The 20377-nt window shown below is 36.2% G+C and overlaps 1 protein-coding gene across 1 annotated transcript in view; it reads right to left on the reverse strand.

The window, feature by feature from the left end:
- The window catches only part of LOC128871599 (protein tincar), a 133668-nt gene that overhangs the window by 91562 nt on the left and 21729 nt on the right, over positions 1-20377 (reverse strand). The gene's annotated exons all lie outside the window — the stretch shown is intronic.

Below are 20377 nucleotides of genomic sequence, written 5' to 3' on the forward strand. Positions count from 1 at the left end.
AGCCAATAAACAGTTTCTAAAGATTAAACATAACAAAACATAAACACTTATTCGAAAGCAATTATTTATAATACTTCTTCCTGGGCCAGCAATGCAATTACATCTTGAGGCAAAGTCCCGCGCTTGGTTTTCGATGGCTTACGTAAGCTGCAAATGTAGGGATCGGATGATATTAGAAGCCTGTGCAATGAGTCCTCATTTGTTTGAGTTCGTGAACTTTTCATTGTATACCATTCGGGATAATTTCTGACATCTTTATTTCTCGATTCTTGCGCTACTTTGGAAAGCTGACCAATAGGAACCATGCATGACGATATTATATGTCTTGAATGGAACAGTATTTTATGCAGACTGACTGGCATATTGTACCACTCATATTCCCTCAAATAAAGATCGCGTGTGTCTCTCACGTATACCTCAAAGGCCTCAGCATTTATCTGAAATTCACACCCTAAGCAAGACAATATGGTGAAAAGCCTTTTTAAGAGACAGAAGTTAATGCCTGTAATGTCTGCAGTAACTTCTGCATTACTAAAAAAACGTCGTGCTGTGTTTCCGTCATTTGTATTGCCAGATGTCTCTTTTGACATATCAATTAAAAGCCCAGTTTCGTTTCTAAATCTGCTTTGAATGCTTTCCTTCCTCTGTTTCAGTTTTTCCTTATTTTCGGCGCCTCTTACACACCATGTCCTTAGTTCCAACCGATATGCAATGTGCAACATACACTCCATGCACCGTATCCATGAGTGAAGTGGTGAAATGCCGAATCGTAGCATGTTTGCGTCAACTTTCCGTTCCGACAAAGCGCTAAAATTATTCATATCCTTCGCTGAAGCACCACATATATAACACGCTTTACCGCCAATCATACACAAAATTAGTGTACTAGTAACTTTAAAGTTTAAATTTTCCATCTTAATTATTGTAGGAAGAAGATTAGAAATTTGGTCTTCCACAATCTTTACTTCTCTCACAATAGCATCTCGCGTTTCTTTTTCAAACAAAAATTTAATGGGACGGCAATATCTGGTTGATGATGGAACAGGGTTCTTCCATATAACAACTCTACGTTCATTAACTAGAGTATACATTTGGAGAAGTATGAGTGAAACAAAAAACATGCTGCTATCAGATTGATTTTCTTCGCTGAACTTTTGCTTATACCGTTTTTGCTCCGAGCCATCGCAACCCCATTTGAAAGTCACGAAAACTTCTTGAATACTGGGAATCGACAGCAGTACTTCTTTTTGTGCGTTACACAACCTTTTTATACTATGATCAAAAAGCGCTTGCAACTCAATTTCGGCATACGTTTCGGTTACTGTGATTTTTTCTGGGTAACATAAAGCTTTGGACTTTTTTATGCAGTTATACGACGGATATAATTTGGGATTTATTTCTGCTGTATGCTGTCTATGCATATTATAGTCATGTGTTGAATCATTTGCATCTATTATCAGTGCAAGTGCTTGGTCTGGCGATAAACTTTTGTTGCGCTCTTTCGAAAATCGAGAGTTTTTCAACACAGTACCTCTTGACGGTGAAGACAAACACAGCTCTTTAAATAATATTGCGGAATTTCTCTTACCGTTTGATCTAAGTCCCATTTCTGCCGCCATTAACACTTGTTCGCTATTTGATACTGCGACGCGTTTTTTTTGAGCTCGTCAGCCAAATTTCAAAAAGTTCTTTCCGAGGAATCGCCATGAAAACTTCTTTTAAAACTGTGGTAGCAAATTGTAGCAAAATTTTATTCCAGTATCTGAAACACAGAATCCTAAAGGTCATTTCGCTGTTAAAGAATGGACGGAACTCGATGGACCAATATAAGTTTTTCTCAGTAAAATATCAAAAATAATATTAAGCTATGGCTGTTTTAGTGATATTTTACTGAGCGGGTTTGTATCGATAGTAAAAACTTTATAATCCTCTTACTTACCCCTGAAGTACAAAATTGTTGAAATTTAATCAGCAAATACTCAATTTTATGAAATTGATACTTATTCGTATTATATCTTTTGACAAACTTCACAGCGATTTTCGGATAATAAATAAAAATTATTCAATTGACGCAGCGGCTTGTGTTTGTAAACGGTTATCTTTCTTAAAACTATTGTTTTGATAAATTTTGAGTACACTGTCGTAAAATTTGGTCATTTTTACACAACATACCAAAAGAAGATCATTTTCGCAGAACTTTTTTTTTTTTAATTTTGGCATCCTAAAAAAAAACGATAAAAAGTCACAGTGTGCGATGGAACGATGAGCTGTATAAGCTTTACGACGACATGGACATAGCGCAGCGAATAAAGATCCAGCGGCTTCGTTGGCTGGGTCATGTCGTCCGAATGGATACAAACGCTCCGGCTTTGAAAGTATTCGATGCGGTACCAGTTGGTGATAGCAGAGGAAGAGGAAGGCCTCCTCTGCGTTGGAAAGATCAGGTGGAGAAGGACTTGGCTTCACTTGGTGTGTCCAATTGGCGCCGGTTAGCACGAGAAAGAAACGACTGGCGCGCTTTGTTAATCTCGGCCAAAATCGCGTAAGCGGTTATCGCGCCAATTAAGAAGAAGAAGAGAAGGCGGCTAAAAAATACTTATTGCTTGATTTACTGCGTGACAAAATGTGCCACCCATCTAAATATAATATCCTATGTTTAAGCTAATAAAAACCGAAATGTCGTATTGAATCGCACTTTCAGAAGAAAATGTAGATCAATGATGCCGCCACTACACAATATGCACTTAACTTTTTGCGGATACATTGATTTTCAGACAACTGCTTTTAAAGTAGGTTTGCAGATCCCCAGATACGGCAATTTTCCTTGCTAATACAGCAGTCGAGTTGAATAGGCATCTCGGTTCAAAAAAATATGTTTGGCTCAATTTGATGAACATCTGTCGCAAAAGCGCCGCACTCTTTGTTATTATAAATTTTGACATTTTAATTTTCTTAAATTTATTTCTAACAAATTTTGAACAAAAATCGAATTTACTCCTTAATATAAGCCATATAAGTTAAAGTTCCTGACTTTGTATGAAATTCAGAAAAATTAATGAAATTTTCATCAAAATTCCCGACTTTTTAAATATAATTTTTAGAACACTTTTGAGTATCAATCAGATTTTTTTTTAAAAATCAACGTGATTTTTAAATTTTTTTAATCTTCCAGTTTGTTACATTAAAATTTAATGGACTACAAAATTGCATTTTTAAAAATTGTATTGTATATTATGAAAATTCAAAGTAAAAAGTTGGAAAATTTTTTGAATTTTATGCATTTTTCTGAATTTCCTATAGAGTTTGAAACCTTGGTTCCTATTGCTGATGTTGAAGAATAAACTATGTTTTTGTTGAAAGTTAGTTAAAATAAAAGTGAGCAAAATAAATGTCAGAATTTACAATAGCGAGGAGTGCAGCGGTTTTCTCGACGGATGTACTAACGGGGCTGCTCTTAGGTCTAATCTGAGAAGCGCTAAAGAGATGGTTGGTTATTTACCCTAAAATGCTTTGTGGTTAGACCTTGGAAGCACATAATCCATCATCTTAATGAATAACTTCATTAAGCTGTTGTATGATGAATGCACCGATGGAGAACTTGAGCGGCATACGCTCCGCCACTGCAGCCGCATTCTCGTGTACAATCCATCTTACCAGGAGAGAAGAGTTTTTTTTGCCGCAATTTGCACACAGCTCATTTCCCTCGAAACTTCTCAACTTTATTTTATTTTTTCCTTATTCACTCCGCTCGGGAGCATAGAACCTCGACAAGACTCATGCATCGTACACGGTTCTGGGCTGTTGGTTTTGCGCCATCCCATGAGGTGTCGGCATCTACTAGCTTGCGCAACATCGATCGTCTCCAAGTATTCCTTGGCCGACCGCGAAGTCTCCTTCTTTGCGGGTTTCAGTTCAGTGCCATTCTCGTGATGCTATCTGGTGTTTTTCTAAGCGTGTGACCTAACCATCGACTTCTTCTGCGTTTGATTTGGCATAGGATGGGTTTCTCATCCGTTGTTGTGTTCGGTCAGAATATTCTACAGATAATGCGGAGGCATTTGTTGACGAAAGTTTGTTGCTTCTGTGTGATGGTTTTGGCGACCAGTCATGTTTCACTTCCGTGCAACAATAATGACTTCACACATAAGCTGAATATTTGCATTTTAGAGTGCCTGGAAATTTACGAACTGGCTCGAATTCCGCCCTTGCTTTGTTTAGCCTGCAGTTGACATCTTTATCTGATCCGCCGTCTGCCGTGCTAGCGCAGCCGCGGTAGTGGAAGTTTTCAATAAACTCCACCGGGCGCCCGTCAACCATTATATGTTCCGTGGTTTGCCCGCATGGCTTTGAAACTTATAGTAATTTAAAAAATTACTATCGAAACCCTTAGTTGGCGGTCGCAATTTGCCGACGTTTGATTCGGCCCTAATAATCCTACCATCAGACAAGCTCTGCATGGTATAATGCTTAGAATCGCGTCAAAATATGAATCTAATGAATGATCCTGCACCCGTGAGACAAGGAGCTGGTCGAAATAGTCAAATCAGTCAAATTTACGCAGTTCACGTGAACTCGGGCCTTCTCAGTCGGCATTGCGGCGAACTTTGTGTAAAGCCCTTGACTCACACTCTGACAAGATCAAATTAACTCAAGTTGCAACAAACTTAAGATGATACTAACTCAAGTTTAAATTAACACGAAAAGTGTAGCCTCGTGATTCTGTTCTTGGACTATTTCCACTGGGTTCTGGAAAAATTAAGTTAAACCCTTATTGGCACATCCTATTCATGAGCTTTGAGACATACAAAACATGCAAAGATCAAAATTTTCACACACAATTTCCCAGGATTTGTGCGTAGAGTGAGTTGTTTGCGGTTGAAGTCATCTGAAATTCCAATCGAGAATTAAGCAGCTGGCTTAAGAGGAGCTTATAAAAGACGAAAAACTCACGTCGTGCCTTCTTAAATATTCAGCTTTAATTTTTTTTTCGGTGCTTTTTAGTCAAAGATTGATGTGTCTTACCGTCAGCCACTTGTAAATATATGTGGATACGATTATATACACATATACATACATACATACACACATACATATGCATACCCTGCCAAACTTATTGAATGTTTGCACCGCTTTCCATAAATCAGTTATTCTTAAAGTTTTTGTTTTTTTCTTTTTTAATAAAACGAGAAATGTTGCCAAAGCAGCTAAACTTTAAGAGCAGCAAAAAGAGGGGAAAAATGGAAAAATAAAATGCTTCAAACTTTTGTGTGCTTAAGAAGCAGTAAGTATAAATTATGTGCATACTTAGTACTTTACTATATTCCACACATGTTTGCTTTGCAACTGCCCACCTCACCTACACCCCAACCAACGAGTCACGAGTCACCCACCTGTATTGCACTCATATTTTATTAAGCGAAAAAGTAGTGCAAGAACACAAATAGGAGCACCAAAGAAAAACTAAAGAGTAAAAAAAAAATATTAAAATTATCCGCCGATAAGTAGTCGTGCAAATGTTGATGCAAATGCATTATAGTGAGCGTATTGGGGCTTGAAGAATTGTGCACTGAGGTAAAAGAAGTGTGGTGGTGGTGGTGTCGGCGGTCAGAGTGAGCTAAGGCAAAAGTTTGAAGTTTGGCATATATTAAAAGTATGGCATGCGACCGACGATAACTTATTACTAGCAACCATAGATATGTGACTCTCCCTCCCCTCTCCGCAGCCGCATGTGAGTGTGTGTGTGTTGGTGCGCAAGTAAGTGACTGAGTTTGCATGTGGCTGCAATATTGAGTGACACAAAGAAAATTGTGCATTTTGCTGTCCCACACTTTTTATGCGTCAAATTGAAGTATACGCTTGGGCGCAAGCACACAAACCTACTGAAAAAAGTAGGTATGCAAATTTACCAACTTTTGCAAGCGCATATTATAATCATATGTTGTTTCATGTATGTCTGTATGTATGTATGTATGCATGTATATATGTATTCATGTATGTGTGTGTGCGTGTTTGCATAAGCATACTTATGAATGCGAAAGCTTGCATATAAGCGCATATTTGCGGCAATGCATCTGGTGCAATCGACTGCATGTGCACTTAAGTATTCACAGGTGCAGTGCTGCATGCGTTGGCAACATGTATTGGATGCTTCATTCACAAGGCTACCAAATTAAGGAGACTTGTAAATATGTGCTTTTGTGCACACGAAATATGGGTAATAAATATTTATTTGGTATAAGAAAATTGAGTATGGAATGAAAATTGACTGAAAGGGCCCTAAAACTAAGTGCCTATAAGGAGAGTTTTCTTTCGAAACTCAACCATTAAATATATATTGAATGACCGAGCAAACATACAGTATATGTGCAATGAATTATGAACGCCGGGAATTTCTTATAAAATTTAAAATTTTGAGTAGGCTTCTGTTGGTTTACTCGAAAGACGCAAGTTTGAATGCGAAGAAGACGTTCATTGTGGAAAGTGTGTTGGGAGAGCGGAAGAACCGAGAATAGTGGGGGCGTTACTTTAGCTTGAGGGTGAGCTCGTTTGTGAGTTTTTTTGTTTGCACTCGGTAACTCGTTCGATTTGTTAGCGCACATCAATGTGCCGTTAATTACCTTTTATAACATTTATTCAGCCTTGGAAATTGTCATTTTTACTGTGAAGAGCTTGATGCAAAGCACTTGATGATATACAGTGCCTCACAAAAGTATACGGAAAACTAAATTTCTTAGCAGAAAGTAAACAAAAATTATTATTTAAAAAGTAGTTATTTCTTTTAACTCGAGTTCACACACAAAGAGTAATTTTTTATGCATATAGCTAGCATGAACTGACTGGAATTCACATCACATAAGTATGCGTAACTTAAAATCGTAATAGGCTTTGCAAAGCGCGCCACGGTTGGTAGAATTTAATATTCATTCTATTAGTATATTTCGATGGTTTCGGTAGTTTGCACTTAATGTGTGAAAAAATACAAGAAGTGGTTTAAAATATGGGTAGAAAGTCAAAAGAAAATACTTACTTTGGAGGAAAGACAAGTAATATTAAAAATAAAGTTAAAAATATACAAAAGTGGCTTAATAGATGGCGCGTACAGGAAACCCCAACAAAATCCACACAAGTTACCTTCACACTAAAACGAGAAACATGTTTTGCCGCCACCTTATTCGATCAGCAGCTTCCACAAACGGACAACGTGAAACATTTGGATATGCACCTGGACAGACGCCTAACGTGGCAAAATCACATAATGACCAAACGCAAGCAGCTCGGTCTTAAACTCACCTCTCTACAATGGCTTACGGGAAGAAGATCAGAGTTGTTATTTAATTATAATTATTTAGTATACCGACGAATCGAATCAGCTCCTTAGGAGGGAGCAATTGTAGGTCTTCCTCCACTAGTAGGTACGAGCGTAGGAATCTGTGTCTCCTATGGCCTAATGCCTTACAGTTGGTGATTAATTTTTTTCCTTTTCATCACAGCAGAACCTGCATGATCTTATTAGATAATCCGATTGTGTTAAAGTGTTTATTACGGGCAAAATGACCTGTAAGTACTCCACAGAGTAATATAAAGCACTTTTTATCTAGGTTTAGAGCAGATTTTGCTCTGTTGGCAGTGAAGTTCAAACACTTTTTGGTGTGATTAAGGCCGCTTGTGCCGTTCCAGTGTTCTCTGATTTTAGTTTGGGATCCATTTGTTGGTTTCCTGTTTTCTATTATTTTTGTTAAAACCGAAGAATGGCGCTCCTCTGCCCCTTTTTGGCAAAACAGTCTGCCTTCTCGTGTCTGCCTTCGTGTCGCTCATGCCTTGGTACCCAAATCAGTGAGACCTGATTATGAGCATTTTTACACTCTACTAGAACTTTTAATTAGAGAGCTTTCAGGCAAAGACACTGCGATTAATCACTGGAGACTCGATTTACTCCAGCAACGAACTTATACGCCACAAAACGATGACACCTTCATGAAATGATGTAGTGGCAAATACAGCAGTAATTTATCGAGCCACCCCAATGCACTTGCCAGAGGCATAATTCAGCCGAACACCTACGTACCGCGCCTCAAACGGGGCACACCTCCTCAAACCATATAAAAAAAAAAACAAAAAAAACAGTAATAATAATAATACTATGTCACGGCTCTTACTTCATGCTTCAGTATGTTATTTCTAGAGCGTGTGGTGAGCAAATTCTCTAGGTGAACTATTACTACTTAACCTATCTCGCGCTCTTCAAGATCGCTCTATTAGCTTGAGTTATATAAATTGTTTATTGTTTAAATACAAAATTGATTGCAATAAAATTGGAAATAAAAAAAGAGGAATTCTAGAAAAATTAAGCGAGAGCCACGCACTTCTTCTCCAAAAGTTAATAAGAATCTCACTGAGATTAGAGTAATAAGCGGTTGTGATGAAACTGTGCGAAGAACGCTTAGATCCACTGGGTCCAATGGCCGATCTCCACGCATTAAGGCGCTTATAAGTGAAACCGAAAAAAGCGTTTGAATCTCACAAAAAGTACTTTGATCGCAACAATGTTTTGTTTTCTGGCTCAAACGGCCTTGAGGTCGAAGTGCAACCCTCAAATCATGTCTAACAACGAGTTTTGATGAAAACTAATATTAGGTAATGCCCAAGAAGCGCAGAGATATCAGCTTTGAGAACGCAAAAGTTGGTTTACTCAATGCAGAATAGATTAAGAGAGGTTATGAAAATGAAATGATACACTACAAGGTATTAGATAAGAATTCCAAGATATTTCTGAAATTGCTTTTGCAAATACCTTTGTGACATGAATTCATATACATATAATGCAATATTACTTACGTTTTTGCTTGAAAAAAAGTGATTTTTATATTTAAATTAAAGCTTAGCCCACAATGAAATGACTGAAATAGTTTTTGAGCAATAAATAAAAACTGAAATCAGTTTCGGATATTTGGTGCAGTACAGCTTATGTATACTAGAAGTTCTCAGTGTCCCTATAAAAACTACAAAATTAATCACCATATCCGAGGATTCATAATTTTTACAAATGGCGTCGTATGTTAATTGTATGTGACACTTGTAAACGGCAGTATACAAATAAAGGGTTTTTCAATAAGGGCGGGTAGATGTTGAAAAGGAATAAAGCAAGGTGTGTGTGAGTTATTGACAAAATTATTTTTTTTATTTGAAAGACGCATATATGCCGGTTTCTTACGGTGGAACGGATCCGAGTGGTCCAATTTTCAATGACTCTTCCGCATAGATCCGGCTGAATTTGAGCGATGGCCTGTATTATGTTCACCTTTAGAGCATCGGTCGATTGTGGTTTATTTGCATATACCTGAGACTTCAAGAAACCCCACAGGAAAAAGTCTAGCGGGGTCAAATCGCATGGCCTTGGTGGCCAATTCACATCACCCCTGCGAGAGATAACCTTACCCTCAAATCGTTCATGCAGAATGTCAATCGTGGCGTTTGCTGTGTGGCACGTAGCGCCGTCTTGCTGGAACTACATGTCGTCTAGGTCCATATGGTTCAATATGGGCTATAAGAAATTGGTTATCATCGTTGTGTAGCGCTCGCTGTTGACGGTGACCGCCTCACCAACGTCGTTTTAAAAAAAATACGGACCAATGACGCCGCAGGCCCAAAATCCACACCAAACGGTAACTTTTTGAGGATGCATTATCACCTGGTGAACCTCATGTGGATTGGTGTCGCCCCATATACGGCAATTTTGTTTGTTAACACAGCCATTCATCCAAAAATGCGCCTCGTCACTAAAGATGATTTTTGGCCCAAAACTGGAGTTCTCTTCCGAACGATTCGAAGCCCAGTCAGCGAACAAACGGCGTTGTCTATGGTCATCAACTTTGAGCTCCTGGGTCAGTTGGATCTTGTACGGGTGTAGGCCCAAGTCCCGACGCAAACTTCGTCAAGTTGAAGTCTGCGAAAGGCCAAGTTCTTATGCACGGCGAGGAATAGACTGCCTCGGGTTCTGCTGTACACTTTCACGGCCCGCGGCTATGTTCTCGGCTGATCTGGCGTTCCTTGAACGTACGGGTGTTGGCTGATTATTTACTGACCCGGTCGTCTCAAATTTGGCCACCAAACGTTGAAGAGTCGACTTTAAAGAGCCATCACGTTTACCGAAAAATGGGCGCAATGCGCGCAACGTTTGCGTTAATGAACGCTCATTTTGATAAAAAAGTTTTATCATTTCAACGTGCTATTCAATCGTGTAACTTGCCATGATGATTTGGCATAAACAACTGAATAATAAACAAAAGATTTGACAGATGTCACCAAAACAAAATGGCTGCTACAGGGCGCCAAAATCGACCCGCGCCAATTGAAAAACCCTTTGGATAAGTACTGGCGCGCGTGAAAGTCAAAATACAGATTTTAAAAACCTTTGTTTTTGTTTGACTAAAAAGTTGTTCAAAAACAAAAGTGGATAACTAATTTATTTATTTTAAGGATATCGTTTTGGACAGTTGTGAAGGGAAATTAAATGAAGAGTCTAAGTAATATCGAGCTGTAAACATTTTATACCAATTTTTGCGGACAAATACACTTGTCCCATGAGATTTCAATGGTTATTTTCAAAACGTTGGCGATGTGGTTAAATACTAACTAAAAAAAAATATTAAAAATATATGTGCCCACATATAGTTATAGATCCATAAACAAATTTAGGGCGTAGCATAAACAAATTTTGTTTTGTTTCTATTTTTCTACTTCGTAGTGTAAAAGGAAAATTTGTTTACAAAAAAGTCAACGCGGATATTAGTCTATGCGTATTGACTCCACTCTATATTAATAACTCAAGAACCAAGAGCTAAGCAAAAGTTATTGACGAAAAACGCTTTTTAAATGTTGCTCTTTTCATCACTAATTAAAATGAAAGTAAATATTGTAGTTTTTGAAGCCAAACTCCAATTTTTCATTACTCATGGTATTATATTTACACCACATTTCCCACATGGATGTAAAATATACACGCAGAATATTCCTTCAATTACCATTTCATAAGCCATTAGAGAAATATAGAAATTTACTAGGCAAATGAAATGATAGAAAAGTGCCAATAGTGGGCTCAACTGACTAACGACCTGGGCTAATCCTTTCATGGAATATAAATGATTACGCTTCATCTTTTTATATATTCTAATTAATCTAAATTTATCTACGGAGTACTCCGACTACAACAATTTTTTTCTTAACGCTTCTCTAGGCAATTTCTCTAAAAATCGCAATTACACCACGCTTGGTCTGGTCAGATTATAGATAATGAATTGTAACAATTACATATTAGATTGATTCTTTTCTGAATGAAATTTCGTAGCCACAGCCTCTTCCTGCTGGCTGATAAATTTTTTACTACTTTTTGTCTCCTCGTCAAAGTCTAATGCTGCCTTTGCCGTAGGAAAAAAGTTGAGCTATTTGAATTTGTGGGGGTTCAAAGCATTGGTCAAAAATCATAGCTAAAATTTCTAAATTTAACACTAATAACTTAAAAAAAAAAAGGAAACTAACTGTTATATTTATGTGACAACATGTGAGCATTACTCATACGCCCTGTTGTACTTGGAGGTTCATATAAAGTGAGTGTTATAATGATTGATATAGGTTGATGATAAAGGTTGACAAGTTTGACTATTTTATTTGTTTATTTTGAAATTTCAGCTTATCACTAATTTTTATACAACTTCAATTGATTCAAAGCCCAAAGTCCAAATTTCAAACTTTATACCAAATTAATAAAAGTTGGATAAATTTTCATCAAAATTTCAAACTTTTTAATCTGAATAAAAAAAATTGGGACACACAGTTTTCTGGATATTAAATTTTAGTGTAATAACTTTGAAGTGGCGCAAAATTCTCGTTGACGGTTTTCTGATTTTCTCCATATAACGAATGTACTTTTCTTTTTTATACGGAGAAAATACACAACACCGTCAAGGAACAAAATAATACAAACTCAACTAGATTTTTTGGGAACTTCAGACTTTATTACACTAAAAATATGTTGGCCATCCATTTAAAAATGTTAGACATTCTAATGACAAACCGTCGAACTGTGAAGAGAAGTTTGTGCAAAAAAGGGCATCGCAGAAAAATCCTCCCAGCAAGCGTACACATAAAATATGAATTACTGTACCTGAAATAAGTTCAATTTAATTTTGAGAAAAACCAAATTCTGTATACATTTCTAATAAAATAAAATATTTTAAAACCTTGGAATGAAATGAATTGGATGTTTTTTTATATATTTTAACTGGGTATTTTAGAAACATAGTGGACTAGAATTTTTTGGTTCTGAACTGGTATTTTAACAGGTATTTATTTATTTTTAATAGGCCGTAAAAAATATCACTTGCTAACATGTTAAAGAAGATAGAACATTAACTGGTTGAGCTGAAAAGTGAACTGGTATTTTTCTAGTCTACAACTAGTATTTTTCGCTCCAGTGTATAAAATTTCTGTAGGCGTGTGGTTGTAAATCTTCTCCAAGCAAACGACTACTCCAAGTTTGATGCAATTCTTTCTTTGTTTTAGTTTTTATTTATTTATATTTTTCTTTGTATAATTAACATCATTTGAATTGTTCTTACCTATAGTTGCATCTATTAGAAAACGCTATATAATTACTCCATACTATTGGGTTTGTATCTGTGTGGTAAAAATGCTTTATCTTTAATACTTTGAAAGATACTTCTTGGTAAAAGTACTAAAACTAGAGAGGCCTGTGGCATATCCTCGCCTGCAGCTTAAAGCTGACTAAATTGGGCAAATGGTCTGAGCGCCAAACAAAAAATTGTGGTTATATAGTTAAAACGGCACTTACACACTTTATTGGGTGTTTCATCGAGCTCTGCTCCTATTCGTGGTGTGCGTTTTGTTGTGTTTTGACAAAAAGAGGGACCTACAGTTTTATGCCGTCTCTGAACGACAGATGGTTTTTTTATGAGGACATTTTTCGTTACAGAAATACACTCGAAGGCTTGTCAATGCCTGTCGATGGGTGACTAGAAAAACCTTTTTTCTAGCAATTGGTGTTTCCTGCACAGACCAAGTTTTGAACCTCTGCACTTTCGAATGGTAATCACGATCGAACTCATTCGGTTACGGCGGCCGCCGTAGTTTTCTTTTTCCTTTTTTTCTCTTTTATCAAATGAAAACTTATTTTTAAATTAAAATACTTAACTAATTCAAATATTTTGCTCCAAATTGAAATGAAAATTTATTTTAAAGGCATTTAAAACACAAATTTTTAGTTTTTTGTTCGTATTCATCAGTTTTTTACCAACCAACTATAACTTAAATGCAACTGATATGCAATCAAATGCAATTTCTGCTTATCTGCTGAATAATGCAAATAGTTCGGAAACTATTATTAATTTTACAAGTAATTTAAACACAAACTTAACTGTTTTTGTTACGCACTAACACGATTGTATTAAAACTTTATGGTGGAAAATAAAAACCAATAATTGTTTCAAAATAACACAGGAAGTGAGACTGAATTGAATTCATAAAAAAAAATTAAATAAAAAAACATTTAAATTTGTACTTACATATACATCTACGTATGCATGTAGATATATTTTTATTTATTCGCAGCAGTGGTTTAGTCAGCAATTGAATAAAGGGTTCGTACAGCAGTTGTGTACGTACATTTAATACAATATAAATATTAGATTAGTTAAAGAACTCTGATTTCAGTAGCAGAAAGTGACAAATTTTAAATTTACTAGTCAGAATTTTTCAGCATGCAGTTTTATAGCCCATTTTGATGCAAATTTCTTGTTTTTCTTTTATTGTACAATAGTTTTGTAAAAAATGTAATATTTTGAGTTATATAGTTTTTAGTGTTCCAGGAAGTAATAGATGGATTTGGCGCTTATTCTAGTTTTTACTGGATTCTCAAGAGATGGTACAGACAGCTCGTACAAGTTCTTTAACTATAAACATTGGTTCAGTGGCTAGTGGCATAGTGAGGATTGTGACGAATTTGGGTGAAAGAGCTAAAAATATTTTCCTGAAAAGTGCAGGTATTCACACCCTGCTGTCCAACATCCATCCGCTGCTGTCCTTTGTCCAACAAAGTTCGATTACTCCCAAGCTCTGTGAAACCTAATGCAAAACTTTAGTTCAAATTCACTCTCTAGAAACTGAAATCTGAGTTACTTTTTACATAGAACGTATCGCCAATACTTTTTATGTGGAACAAAAATCGCATAAATTTCGAAAAAACCGACACACTTTAGCCATGACCTGGTTTATGTCGAAAAAAGATATACGAATTCGATGATTTCGAGTTTATTTTGAAAAGTAGAGGTGATCCAAAAACTTTGAGAATTTCGCTATTTTTGTTTTGGAATCTATTCTAAAATTCATAAGTCCGGTTCTACTGGAACTCAATTTTTTTTGAAGAATTTATCAAAAAGACGAAAAGAAGCAAATTATTTAAAAAACATAGAACGTATCGCCGACCCATTTTGCCCGTGGCTAAAAGCTTTTTTCCCGTTTAATATAAAAAAACATGCGCACGTCTAATGATTTCTAGTTTATTTTGAAAATAGAAGGGATCCAAAATTATGAGAATTTCGCGATTTTTTGTCTTGGAATCCTATTTTCTTACATTCATAACTCCGATTCTATTGGAGCTCAAACTTTTTAAAAGAATATATCAAAAAAAAAAATATTAAAAAAAATCGAACGGAATGCCTCTAATTTTTATGTGGAACCAAAATGTGAATGAAATTTTGAAAACAACCGACACATTTTTGGCATGGCTAAAAGTTTTTTCCTTTTTTATATCGAAAAAAGATATCCGAATTCGATGATTTTTAGATTCTTTTGGAAATAGAAGGGATGCTTATTCTTAAAAATTTTTTTCAAGAATTTAGCAAAAAACAAAAAATTTAAATATCATAGAACGTATAGCCAATACTTTGCATGTGGAAAAAAAGTCGAACAAATCAAGAAAAAACATCTCGCATTTCTAAGTTTTTTAGTTTTTTCCAGTTTCCTAAATTCATAACTCCGATTCTATTGGAACTCGAAATTTTTAACTTAAAATGTTTTTTTGAACAAAAATTTTTTTCGACTTATATTTTTTTTTTAATAATTAAAAAATTTCTATTGTAATAAATAAATGAAATATTTAGATCGATTCTAAAGAACTGCCGCCATCTCGTAATAATACGACCATCCCCCAGACTTCATCGTATTACTCTTAAAATTTTCGAACAAACAAAATTTTTTTAAATTAAAATATAATGCAATTTTTATTACTATCTAGAAAAGAAATTATTTTATCTCGTTTATGTGAACGAAAAACAATTTCAATCTCCAAGCCGAATATTACAAAATTCTCATCAATTTTAGAACATTAGAAGACATTCTAAAGAAAATTTTCAGCCAAGTCAAATATGTATCGCCCAAGCTATTCCTAACAGATGTTTTTAAGTGTATAGAGTTTGGGTAGCGATATCTGAAAAACCAGCTGTCCAAATAAACCTAAGTTTTTGACATTTCTGTTCGATGCTCAGTAAAATAGTTGAATTATGTTGAGTGGAGGTTTGCCATTGCCTGCTGAGGAGCGACCGCCATTAGAATAAACATTTTCCGTGAATTGGTATTTTGTGCTTGGTGTTTCGAACCTGTGCACTTTCGAATGGTAGTCACGCACCAACTCATACGACGCGATTTTATGTCTGTTTCGAACGATTTGGATACGGTTTTAACTTGAAAATTGGGAAAATTATTAGGTGTGCAAATAAGTTCAACAGATGCCGCCAGCAGTGTGAACCTACATAACATAACAAAAAGTTTATGGAGATGCTGCTTTAAGTGAAACAATGTGCCAAGATTGGTTCCGTTCCTTCAAAGACGGTGATGTTGTCGACCGTCCGCGGGAAGGAAGGCCAAAAACCTTCGACGGCGCTGAATTGGAGGCATTGCTCAATGTGGATCCGTGTCAAACGCAAGAAGAGCTTGCTTCAGTATTAGGAGTTACTCGCCAAGCGATTGCATGCTTTGAGATTGATTCAGAAACAGGGCACTTAGGTTCCTTATAAGTTAAGCCCAAAGGATGCTGAACGTCGTTTTTTCGTCTGCGAACAACTGCACCAGCGGCAAAAAAGGTAGGGTGTCCTTCATCGCATCGTGACGGGTTATGAAAAATGGATTCATTACAGCAATCTAAAAAAATAAAGTCATGGAGACTGCCCGGTCATGCTTCTACGTCGTCGCCTCGGCCGAATATTCACGCTGTGAAGTTTATGCTATGTATTTGGTGGTACCAAGTTGGTGTTATTTATTATGAAGTGTTAAAACTAAGCGAAACCATCACTGGGGATCGGTATCAACTTCAATTGATGCGATTGAGCCGAGCACTGCACGAGAAGCGGCCGCAATACGCAGAGAGGCATGAAAAAGTGATTGTAGCATGACAAAGCTCGGCCTCACTTTGCCAAACTCGTTAATACCTACCTGGAAACAATCAAATGGGAAATCCTACCCCACCCGCCATATTCTACAGATATTGCGCCGTCCGATTATCACCTGTTCCGATCGATGGCACATGGTCTAGCTGACTAGCAGTTCCATTTATATGAACGCATCAAAAATGGCTTGATCCATGAATAGCCTCAAAAGATCAACAGTTTTACGGCGACGGTATACGAGATCTACCAGAAAGAAGGGGAAAAGTAGTAGCCAGCGATGGGCAATACTTTTTTTTCAGAATAAAGTTGTATTTTTATCAAAAAAACAGCAAGAACTTAATATAGTTGCGCACCTAATAGATTATTTGTGGGTTTGAGTACAATAAGAAATAAACTGAAAAAATACTTAAAAAAATTATTAATTGTGAGATTTATTCAAAGGTGAAACTTTTGGTATGAACTTTTTAAAGAACATTTTTTAAATTTTTTGTAAATATGTATTTTAGAAAAAGTATGCTTAAAAAAATTGTTTTGAAAAAAAACATGTTTTGAAAAAAAAACGAAATTTTTTATTAACATTTTTGGAAATTTTTTTTCAGTGCTTTTAAAAAATTTGGATATGGTTTTAAATTTTTCTGAAAATTGAGTTATTTGTAGGTTTGAGAATAATAGCTCCTGGTGACGCTCAAGCATGCATGTCCTGCAGCTTATATGTGGGCGTGTCGAACTTGCTTCGTGTCACACATACTTGTTGTCGGCTTTTGCATGATGAAAATCAAAAATTTTAGATATTAGAGTCATGCACCCGACACGCACACATATAAGCTGCAGGACATGCATGCTTGAGCGTCACCAGGAGCTATAATAAAAAATAAGCTAAACAAATATTTAAAAAAAAATTTTGTTTCAAAGTTTATTCCTTGTTGAAGGTTTTGGTATGGACTTTTTAATGATAAATAAAGATATACAGTTCATTTCAACTTTTTTATAAAGTTTGGAAAAAATATGCTTAAAAAAAATGGTTTTGAAAAAAAGTTTTTTCCTAAATTTTGAAAAATTTTTTTTTTGCTCTAAATTTTTGTGGAATTAATTTCTCTGTGATTTCGAAACTCTCTCAGAGTTTGTTTTTAAATTTTTCATTAATAGCTGATACTATGCTCAGTAATTCTTGGAAGTTTCATAGTGGGATTCCATTAACTTTTCGAGTTATATTCAAATACGTACAGCGAACCACAGAAAAATGCAATGGGTTTGCTTACCAATACGAGTAGTAACGCTTCGATCGTTTTACAAACGGACTTAATATACGAGTAGTAACGTATGCTACGCTGCTGGGCAGTATTTTACACTGATTTTTCACCAGTTCGCTGTACTCGAAAAGTAATGGAACCCCATTATGCAACTTGCACGGAAGAACTAAATTGGATAGAGCGATTTTCAGAGAGCACCAAAAAATTTTTCAGTTTTAGAAAACAGTATAGATAGTATTTTTGGATAAATAATGTTATCCTAAACAAATAAACAAAATTTTAAAACTATTAAAAGAGAGTAGAAAATATTTCGCTTCATAAAGCTCCATACCGTCATTTGGAACACTGAATAAATTTGATAATTACAAAATTTTGTTCCAAATTTTTTTTAGTTTACTTCTTAATATACGCAAACCTTCAAATCAACCAATTTTCAGGCCAATAGACGCCGAAGTCCAAAGCACTTAGATCCATTAACATGGAGTCGCGCATCGGTAAGAACCCAACTGATAAGTAAGCAGCTTGAGCTTTTGATTAATTGCAATGTAAGCTAGTTGAGAATTACAAATGAAATTAATGGAATATTTGGAAAAATGTATGGATTATATAAAATAAAGAAATAAACAAGCTTGCACACACAGCTTTTTGGGAGTTTATCCCTAGAGTCGCCACAACAACTGCGACCCTTTTAAAACTGAAATAAAACAAATGTGAGGCACTCATTTGCACAAAAAAAGCCAATTTCATGTGTATGAGTGCAAACATATGCCTCATGTGCTTTATTCAATTTTTACCAGTTGAATGCGGCTTAATTTCAAACATAAAATTTAATTGTCCCATTGACTTTTGCAAATGCCAATGGCATGCAAATGTGATAACCAATACATTCACCGGCGGCATAGCACAGCATAGCACCGCATAATACAGAAAATAATGCAACAATAGAATATTTAAAAATTCAATGCACACATCCCAACCACAAACCGGGCTACTAAATAGAATTTTGCATATTGCACTCACACAAACACATACAAATTGCTTGCTCCACAAAGCCCCAACCACAACATTTCATTGAGTTTTGTGGTTTTGCGGCAAAGTACTTACTTGTAGTTCATTGGAGGAGAATTTAATTTTGAATGTGTCCGTTGCATGGAAATACAAATGCAAAATAATGGCGCGTATGAACAAAGCATACCACTGTAGTAAGTAATATGTGTATGCACATTAGGGTGGATAAGTTTTTTTTCTAAATCGTTCCATCAATGAATCAGGTACCTGCCAGTTTAGCGTTCCTTAGACAACCAATTGGACGAATAGCTCGAGGGAGCCCAAATAAACGCTAGGTTGATGAGGGCACAGCCAACTTACGGAAAATGGGAATCACAAACTGTAAAGACGTGTAGTGGATCGATTGGAGTGGAGAAAAGCAGTTATACACTGTAGTGCTAATGAAGTTATTTTTTGAATAAAAATTTGTGTTTATAAATTTTTCTGTACGAAGAATTTATTTTTGATATCTATTTTTATTTAAAAAATCCTAAAATGGCACTACAAAGTAATATATGTAATTATTTAATATTGTAATAGAAAAAGTGACAACAGAGCTTTTCGGCGAACTGTACGTAGTTACCCACCCAGACTAAAATAATGTAGAGGAAGGGAGGTGGATTGGCCATACTCGATTAGAACCCGTAAGGCAGTAGGAAGAAAGGACGTCCCAGGAGGCTGCAGGGAAATCTTTCGAAGAAGGCAAAGCCATCGCGAAGGATCGTGACCGTTGGAAGCGTTTTGTGGACCTATGACCCATCAGAGAGGACAGGAATTAAGAGAAAGAAAAAGTGACTATATTTAATTTTTTCATATGTAAATCAAAATACAATTGAAAAAAAATAAATTTAACAATATTTCAAAAATTAATAAAAAAATTCTAATCATTTTTTTTACAACTAAAAACTAATTTACAGTTATTTTGTGTTTAGATCCTTTTTACTTTCAACGAACGAAAGATTTATTTTTCTCCTTATCACCTTCACACTCAAAACTCCTTTTAAATGTTCATATTAACTAAAAATATCCAGATGGCTCCAGAAGCGAGCATGGCTCCGGCTCTGGAGTCGACGTGGAATCCGGCAGGACAAAACTGCACTTTCTTGGAATGCATGCATCTGTGTTGCAAGCGGAGGTGTATGCAGTTCAAGAAGCGATGAACTTTGTTGTGGAAAACCGATCGAGAGGCACATCTCTATGTGTCTGCAGCGACAGCCAAGCTGCGCTCATAGCCTTAGACAGCCCCCCAACCACATCAGGGGTAGTCGAGTCCTGTAAATCTAGGCTGAACTATGTCGATAGACATAATAACCTGATGTTAACATGGGTCCCGAGACACGTGGGTATCGTGGGTAACGAAACCTCTGACTCCTTAGCTAAGATGGGCTCTGAGGCCAACTTCTTTGGCCCAGAGCCCGTTTTGCCACTCCCTTCTGGGACCATCAAAGCCACGGTTAGCAAATGGGTAACTACAACCCACAAGTGAACTTGGCTGGCAGATGGACTAAACTGATGTTACATGTCATGTCCGATAGACTGCCGCAAACCCTCCTGTCATTAAGCAGAAGGGAGTGCAGACGGCTGGTTGGACTGATGACGCGTCACTCTCTGTGGGCGAAGCACATG

Source organism: Anastrepha ludens, chromosome 2 (assembly GCF_028408465.1).
Source record: "Anastrepha ludens isolate Willacy chromosome 2, idAnaLude1.1, whole genome shotgun sequence".
Taxonomy (NCBI): domain Eukaryota; kingdom Metazoa; phylum Arthropoda; class Insecta; order Diptera; family Tephritidae; genus Anastrepha; species Anastrepha ludens.